Below are 9,534 nucleotides of genomic sequence, written 5' to 3' on the forward strand. Positions count from 1 at the left end.
GGTGGGTAACTTGCTCAAGTCGTGCTCAGTGGGAGACAGGAAGGAATAAGACCCAGTCTGGTCCCAAGCCTATCTGTCCACACGAGCACAAGTCTAACAAACGTCAAAGTTGTAGAAAATGTTTTCTGCTCCTTGTTTCTCTATCTGGAATTATCTTCAAGGAGTGAAAAAATAAATTGTGACTGTTTTGTGAAGTGAACACAATTCCTCTGCTTTGCAGAAGGAAAAATACAAATCCTGATGAAATATTTTTGATTTTTAAAGAATTTAAAAGAAACATTTGGTTATTTGGTGTAGTTCTAATATATTTGCTTAGACGTAGCTGAGTTTGGAAATGTGAGACATCATGATAATGGGAATATTTAATGGATGAATTAATATCTTCCTGCCCACGACTCTGCTGTGTCATCCCGTGTTGCCATGTATTGTTTATATTGTCATTTTCTCTCCTGAATATCAGGCCAGCTTGGAGGAACCCGCCCATCTCTCTGGTGAGCTGGCCACCAGGGCAAGGGCATGCCAGGTGCTGAGGGGGTTGCAGACTCTTGCAGTGGATGAATGTGGCTGCCTGCAATGTCAGGGAAGCAGGAAGCAGAGGGGAGGCCACCACTCAGGTGCTAGCAGCACCAGGGCTCAGGCAGCAAGCACAGTGGCCAAGATGCTGACAGTGTCTGTGGAACCAGAGCCAGTGACCCCTTGGGGGCTGCCAGAGCTCCTGAAGGTCCACGGAAGGCTTTGCATGACCAGGTCGAAGGCTCAGGACACTGTTCTTGGTATCTTCTGAGTTTACTTTGCACTTGCACAGACAGCATTGCTTCTTTAAAGTCCAGTTTCCTTGTGGATCCAACAGAAATTTAAGGAGAGACAGCATATTGAGACTGTGGAGTGCAGAATGGACGCTGTGGACTCTGGACACAGACTGCCTGCCTCTGGCTCTCTTTGTCGTGGAGTCCTGGCAATTGACTCTGCCTCTGTTCTTCCATTTTCTCCTCTGGCCAGTGAGGGTGACTGTGATACCTCCCTGCTCCCCAAGAAGGTTGTTAGAAGTCAATAATAAATTAGTGCATGGAAAACACTTGGATCACATCGGACAGTGATCTTGCACCTGGTCAGTGCTAGGAGAGACCCTTTGGAAAGGCTGGTGTGTGCATGTGGACAGAGGGGTCCTCAGTGAGCCTAGACCAGCACTTAGCAGCAGTGACCTTGGCAAGTCACATGCTCTTTCTGCTGTTGAATGAAATGTGATCACCTGAGGACACAGCCTCCTCAAGTCTGGCACATCAGAGGTGTGTAGTAGATGGGACTTTCCCTCTGGATCTCAGTCTTACCCTCTGTGGAGTGGAGGTGGTTGAGTTCTCATCTGTCTCTAACTGATAAAGAATTTGAATCTGATATTTGATGTTTGAATGAATGACAAGAAGTTGAAGGCTCTCTCAGGCTCTCCCCTGGCCATGGATTAGGGGGCACCTGAATGGACCACCTGGCTGTTGCTGTGTTGTTGGTTATGAAGTCTCAACCATCAAGCAGCCAGTGAGGCTGGGCAAGGAGAACAGGATTCCAAACACTGTAAAGGGACATTCTGGGTGCATGAGGACAGCTGCTCAGTGGCCAAAGACAGTGAACCTTCCCTGCTTTGCAAAAGGAGGCTGGAAGGTGCTGGAGGTGTCACCCCATTAGGAAGCCATTAAAGCTGAAGATAAAAGGAATTCATACCTTCTCAGTCACCACCCCTGCATTTACTGGAGGAGGAAGTTGAAGCCCTGAAATCTGCCCAAGTCCCAGGCTTGGCAATCTGTCCTGACTCTTATCAGTGGTGTGATCACAGGCAACTCACTCAGAGAGAAGCTCTTTAAACGTGACTTTTCTCAGACAAGGGTGGCATTAATAATAGCTGCTTCATATGATGCTCTTAATGTAGGCTGGTCCTGAGCCATCAGTTAAATGGCAGTCATCAGGTGGTGACGATCACTACAGGCAGAGTGATGGTCCCCCCTCTTCTTCCAGTCTTGGGCTCTTTTCTCCGTGTTGAGATGCTCTGGAGGACTTGGGGTCCTGGGAACTTCAGATCCACTTACTTCAAGTTAATTTGCTGTCCCTGTGCAAGAGCCGTGCCTTATTTTCCCACACTTCACCCAAGTTCTGGGGTGTCTAGTCCCCCAACACCTGACTCAGCCTTACCCCCTCAGCCCACAGGAGCTTCCGGGGCCCTGCCATTTCAGTTGGGGAGTTGTCTCCAGAGTTTCCCATTGAGTCCTTCTCTTCCCATAATGTTCTGAGAGAGAAGACTCTCGTGCCATGCTGAGATGGCCAGCTGGTGACCTATGGGCTGCATGTGGTCCAGTGGAAGAGCAGATCATGGCTTCAAATGTTCTTTTGGATTTATCATTGCAGCTATGAAGCAGAGAACAGAGAAAGAGAGAGGGAGAGAGAAATATATGTAGAGAGAGTGTAAGGGGCCAGGGTTCCAGTATCTCTTTCAATGATATGCCCCAAATGACCTATCTTTTTCCTAATGGCTTCACCTTCTAAAGGTCTACACTACCCCACAATTGCACCCAAATGGGGCACCAAACCTTAACACATAGGCTTTTGGGAACACTTATCTAAACCATAGCCACAGAGAAGAGGATTTCCTTTACATCTCTGGAGCTGGGACACACTTCTTCTCTGCCTTGGACAACAGTACTTCAAGCTCTTCATTCTTTGAACTCTAGGACTCACCCCAGTGACTGCCCAGGCTCTCAGACCTTGGCCTTGGACTGAGATTCCATCCTCGACTTCCTTGGTTAGGGGGCTTTGGGCTTGGATTGAGCCATGTGCTGGCATCTGAGGGCCTCTGGCTTGCAGATTGCCTGGGCGGGACTTCTCAGACTCCCCCAGATACTCCCCTCTCGTCTCACCCTCTCTCTTTCTAACAGTATCATTCTGGTTCTGTCTCTCTGGAGAGCCCTGACTAATACAGTTTGACACCCTTCTTGGGTAGTCCAACAGCATGCCTACTTCAGTGAAAAACAAACTGTTGGAAATGGCATCTTGACAACAGAAGCAAAAATAAAAGAGAAAAAAACCAAAACATTCACATTCGTACTGCCCTAGCAAATCACTTGAGTGCATCCAAATTTGTTTACTTGAAATTTCTAGACACCTGGCACTTTTACATAGTTTTACATAGTTGTAATTCAAGTGTAAATAGCATTTACTGACCTAATAATATATCCTAAATACTTTTCTATACTACTACATAGTGTTCTCCATGCTAATTTTAAGTAGCCCTAGAGAATTTTATTAAGTGTATACATCTTAAATTACTTAGCCTCCCTCCCCTGCTTTTAGTTTTTGGGTCTTTGTCTTATTTTCTGTTGTCTGTTGTCACAAATTAATCTATTCATGTGCTCAACAATTATTCATTGACCCACTGTCATGGGCCATATGCACTGTGCTGGGCAGTGGGTGTGTCAGGGGGGACACAGGGTCCTTGATCTGCAAGGCAGACAGGCAGGTGACTAGAGTGGATGGAAGACATAATAAGGGCTATAAATAAATCACGTATCACTGAGAGTCAGAATAGCTGGTGGGGAGTCATCCATACCAGATAGGATGCAGAAGTAAAAAAAGCTTCTCTTGGATGGTGTCTTAGCCTGTTCAGGCTGCTATGACATAAAGCCTTCCACTGAGAAATTTATAGATGTGAGAAATTTATTACAGCATGGAGGCTGCAGAATCCAAGATCAAGGTGCCAGTGATTGGTGAGGGCTTTCCCTCTGCTTTCAAGATGGCGACTTCTTGCTGCAAACTTGTGGGGCAGAGGGTTCGTGATGGCCACTTGGACTCTTTTTATCAGTACTCTTGATCCCATCCTGGTGGGTGAAGCCCTCATGACTTAATCAGTCCCTCAGGGTCCTGCTCCTTAGTATTGTCACCCTGGCTATTAGTTTCGAACATGTGAACTTGGGGGGACACAACATCCAGACCATTGCAAAAGTCAGCGTTTAAAATGAGCACTGAAGGGAAAGATGCATCTGAGTTTGGTAAATGCTGGTGGGAAAATGATTCCTGGCAGAGGAAGGTGGTCTGGGGCCATGAAAGAGCTTGTGTGATTCAAAAACAAATCAACTACTAGCTGAAGAGCGGCGCCTGGTGAGCTTGGAGACTCAGGAGCTCTGTTTTGCAGGTCTTTAGAAGCATGATGTGTCATTAAATTGTAACAAAACATTTCATATTAGAATAGTGCTTGGGAGCTTTTGTAGCGTGTTGATATCCTTATGTAGCTATGCTGCTAACCCTATTAGTCATCATCTCCAGTTTATAGGAAGAAAAAGGGAGGCCCAGTGAGGTGAATAACATCTTTGGAATTCCATCATGGGTTCCTATCTGGCTAAGGAATGGAGACGAAGGTCGACTCTACACCCTTTTCTTGTCACCATTTTGTTGTGCATTTCCCTGAATGAAACTTTGGATGCTTTATTAGTCTCTGCTCATCAGGTTTTTATCTCTACACTTGGCTGTGGCCTCCCATGACCCTCTGGCTGTGTTAAGGAGGTTGCAAGGGGTGGAAAAGAGAACTGTGGAAACCTAGGTTCATCAAAGCTGCAAAAATTACTATCTGGTTGTTCTTGCAATTGGCCAAGGAAAGAGGATTTTAAATGGAAGGAAAGAACTCTGCAGGACAGAAGGGCAGGAGGAAGTTGTTCTGCCTGTTTGCAACCGAACAAAATAAACTTAGGACTTTATTTGAGAAAAACCAGGGAAGTAGAAACTCTCAGGATGGCAGAGTATTTTAGGATATTATTTTTTAACATTGGGAGACCTGAATGCCCACTGCACAACTACCTAGTCCCTATCCCAGGGGCCCAGGGTTTGGGTAGCCGCTGCCTCTGGGGGCAACTTACTCCAGCAGCCGATCATTTGGTCAACAGATACTAAGAACCAGCTCTTCATGGTGCACCTGCCAAGCATTGTGCTACGTACTGGATATGGTGAGGTGAGTGGAATAAAGCTGGTTTCTGCTCCTGTGGCACCTATAGTCAAGTGGGGGTTACAGATAGTTAGCAATTCAGAACATGAGTCAAATATTGCAACTTATGCTATTATAAAAGATAAGGGTGCTATGACAGAATAAAGGGACTGAGGCAGGGAAACAGTTAAGATTAGGGGGCTCAGAAAGGTGACATACAACCTGATGCCTGAAGCGCCCCTCCCCCTACTGTCTCTTACTTCTTGCCCTGCCCTGCAGCCACATTGGCCTTCTGGCTCTGCTCTGAACTTTCCAGAGATGTTTCTGCCCCAGGGTCTTTGTTCCAGCTATTCCCTTTGTATGGAGTGTTCTTCCTCCAGTTATTGGCTCACTCATTTCCTTACCTCCCTTTAAATACTGGTCCAAATATCAACTTCTCATTGAGGACTTCCATGACCACGTCCACCATACTTAAAATGGCAACTGGTCTGTGACCACCCCTGCCTCTTGCCCTAGGACTCTCTCTTAGTCTTCCCTTCTTTGCTCCTTTTTCCTTCACAGCACTTATTATCAAACACTAGAGGGAGACAGTAGATTCAAGTGTGCTGCCGAGTCTTTGGGGCTCTTCATTTTGTGGGGTAAAGTCTAATTCCCTCTTCCTTTTTTAATTTTTAAATGTTTTTAACTTCTATTTTTTTTCTTTTGGTAGATCATAGATAAAGGAAGTATAAGCTCATTTTTCTGATGGTACATATTGCAGGGCTGCATCAGTCACACAGTCATACATGTCCATGAGGTAACAATGTCTGTTTCACTCCACTGTCCTTCCTACCCCCAGACCCCTTCGCCTCCCTTCATTCCCCTCTACCTGATATAAAGTGACTCCATTCTACTCTATCCCCTCCTTATTGTGAATTAGCTTCTGCATATCAGAGAAAATATTAGGCCTTTGGATTTTTGGGTTTGGCATACTTTGCTTAGCATCATATTCTCTAACTCCATCCATTTACCAGCAAATGCCAGAATTTTGTTCTTTTTTCTTTTCTTTTTTTTTTTTTTTTGCGGTGCTGGGGATTGAACCCAGGGCCTTGTGCTTATGAGGCAAGCACTCTACCAAATGAGCTATATCCCCAGCCCTGGAATTTCATTCTTTAAAGCTGAGTAATATTTGTCGTGTACAATGTTCCACATTTCCTTTACCCATTCGTCTGTTGCAGGGCACTGAGGCTGGTTCCACAGCTTAGCTGTGGTGAACTGAGCTGCTGTGAACATTGATGTGTCCAGCTTGTGTCAAGCTTCAGCCAATTGCTTGGTCAATAGAATGTGGTGGAAATGCTACTCAAAAAGTCCAGGCCTAGGTCACAGGCACCTCTCAGCTCCCTCCTGGGCCTCTTGCAATGCTTGTTCTTGGGACCAGCAGCCATGTTGCCAGTAAGTGCATGAAACCTTACAAGGAAGTCCATGTGAATAAAGGGAAGCCCCTGGGTAACCAGGTTGAACAAATAACGTCCCCTGCCTGTGACCATGGCATAATGAATCCCACTCTTATGTATAATTATAAAGCACCAATAAAAAAAACAGAAGTCCAGGTACACCAAAACCAAGGTCCCGGCTGACACAGAGTCTTGCAGTGTGAATGGACCACGTGGTGGGTGACTCTTGGGCCTTCCCTTATCTCTGCAAGAAGAGAGATGAGCCAGGTCTGCGAATCCCAGCCAAATCACAGATCTGTGAGCGAAGTGAAAGACTGTGGACTGTTGCTATCGGAAGCCAGTTCTTTGGGGGTGGTTTGTTACGTGGTAGCAGATAACCAGGGGCCTTTCCTAAACCAAGCCTGCTTGTCCGTCTCACAGATGCAAGATGGGGCAGATAGCAATGGGAAGCCGAGGCTAGGAAGAGCCGCCTTCAAACTCCTTTCCTGGGTGTTACTTTCAAGTATGGCTTCTTAGGGAATTGAGGTGGAAGATGATCGAGTAGAGACCCAACTTCCCTTCCTTCCTCTGCTTTAGTTCCTTTATGTCCTGGGATCCTAATGATATCTAAGGGTAAGCCTTTTGCAAAGTGCTTTGAGGAGACCCACCATGTTAAACGTTCCGTATCAATGATCTCATTTATTCCTCACGACAGTGCTCCAGATAGTACATTATTATCCACATTTCATAGGTGAGAAAATCAAGAAATTGAGGAACAGAGACATTTTAATTTTTATTACTTATTATTTTTAAATAGTGGGGTCAAACCCAGGGACACTGTACAACTGAGCTACATCTCCAGCATTTACAACACTTTTTTAAAAATTTTGAAACAAGGTCTTGCTAAGTTTCTGAAACTGGCCTATAATTTGTAATCCTCCTGTCTCAGCCTCCTTAGTAGTTGGGATTCACTGACATGAGTCACATGCCCAGTCACAGAGAGTTTAACTAACCTTCCCAGAACCACATAGCTAACAGAAGCAAGAATCAAATCTAGGTAATCTGGTCTCAGCATTGAGTCTGTAAAATTAATTCTCTGTACTGTCTTTTTTTAACCTAAGTTTAAATTTGAACAAAAATATTTTCTGCTAAAAGAAATACCCAAAATGATTGTGTTTGGTCATTACGGTGTATTTTTATGGCCTAGCACAGTGTGAGACTCAGGATTTGGAGATGGATTGGTAATAGTGACACTTAGGCATTGTGCTCCGTACTTTGCTAAAATGCATGACCTCATTAGGTTTTTCACAATCATCATGTAAGGTCAGCATGATGACAATTCCCACTTTACAGAGGAGAAGCTCAAGTCATAGAGAAATCTAGACATGTGCTTGAGGTCACATGGCATCTGACCAGAGAGTTAGAGCGCTTAATGGCACTAACTTGCTGCTGTCTGGTTTTGTTCATGGTCTAGCTGGGGTACAAGACTAAAATATATTTTCAATACCATGATGCAAATATTCTAAACTAGGGAGGCTAGGAGGTGAGGAAAGTACCCAAATTCACCCAGGGAATTAGGGGAACTGCTTTTAAAAAAAGAAATGGGACAGCCCAAGAACCCCTCAAATATCCCCCCTTTGCCAATCACATAAAGGAAAGAGGTCCTCCTGGTAGAGACGCAGCAGGTCTCAGGTGTGACTACCAGGACACCAGCAGATGGTCTGCTTGGTGAGGGGCTCTCTGGGCAGGGAAGCTCAGGAGGTAGGCAGGGAAGATTCAGAAGGGGGCTTTCAGAAGACACCCATCCTTTGACATCAACTCAGAAAGGAGGGGCATCAACACGAGCCTGTCCCTTATCTGGCCATTTCAGCTCCAGCTCCTTCCCACTGTTTGGAAGCAGACATTGCAGAAGGCAGAGGTCTCTGCAGTTCATACGAGCCTGTCTGGCTCCCAGGAACACATCATTTTTGTCCCATAAGTACCTGTCTCCCTCTTCCTCAAACATGCTCAGGGTTACAACATTCTCTGCTTCCTGGGGGAGTTGCCCACTCCACACAGTAATGACTCACTCTGCAAAGGCTGTCTCCAGTGCCCCCTCTGGGTCCCTCTCCCCTGACCCCTTACAGCTGACCAATGAAAGGGTCGCCATGTTGTATCTCCCAGGAAACCAGTGCTCCTGGGGGAGCCTCCTTCCCCTTCTCCCTTTCCTTAGTCTGAAGCCTGTGGCATCTAGTTTGCATCTTTCCAACTCTTTCTACACATCCAACCACGAAGACTGAGATGTGTCTGCTTATAATACAGTTATAAAATTGACCTCATGCCCATGTCTTCTGACATGGAAATGGATTGGGGTTATGAATCCATTCACAGGTACAACCTCATTTAACATCTTGTATGTCACTCTTCTCCTTGTGAATGAAGATGTGTGTCGTGTTCAATTCGCTTTTATCACATCCAGCCAGGTCCAGGGAGTGGTATGCCAAAAGGCCTCACCCAGACAGCAAGCTGCAAATATAAAGTATCAATAATCACTGTATTGCTAGTAACAAAATTAGTGATAACAATGGGTGTTGACTATGAAAAAAATGCTTAGCCTGACAGCCTGGGTTTGAATTTCGCCTTCTCTCTTTAATAGCTGTGTGACCCTGTGCAAGTTGGGTAACCTCTCTGTTCCTCAGTTTCATTATTTCTAAAAAGGTGATAGTGTTTTTACCAAAATTAAATGGTTGTCACAAAAGTTAAAGCAGTAAATACAGGAATAGTGGCACATCACAAGCAGCATAGACAGGAGTTTGTTGCTATTCTTTAAAAACTTGTTTCTACATTTACATGTGGAGCTCTTGACTTCCCTTTTTAATAAAAACACCTCTCCAGTTTCAGAAGGTGGTATTCTATAATTTACTCTCAATAATAAAAACTAGTAGTCTCAAGAATTTATAGTAAGTAGACTCTTCCTTTTTCAGAAAAGACCATTAGATGTAAAAAAGGCAGTTTAGATGCAGGTCATGGGTTTGGGTGGTTTTGGTCATGTTTTTTTTTTTTTTCTTTTTTCTTTTTCTTTTTTGTGTAACTATCACCTAGTATTCCCCTAATGGATGGTAAAAGTAAAAAAAAAAAAAATAGGGGGTTGGGGGAGAATGTATGAAAGAGATTAAGGCTCAGTATGAA

Source organism: Sciurus vulgaris (genome assembly GCF_902686455.1).
Source record: "Sciurus vulgaris genome assembly, chromosome: 8".
Lineage (NCBI taxonomy): Eukaryota > Metazoa > Chordata > Mammalia > Rodentia > Sciuridae > Sciurus > Sciurus vulgaris.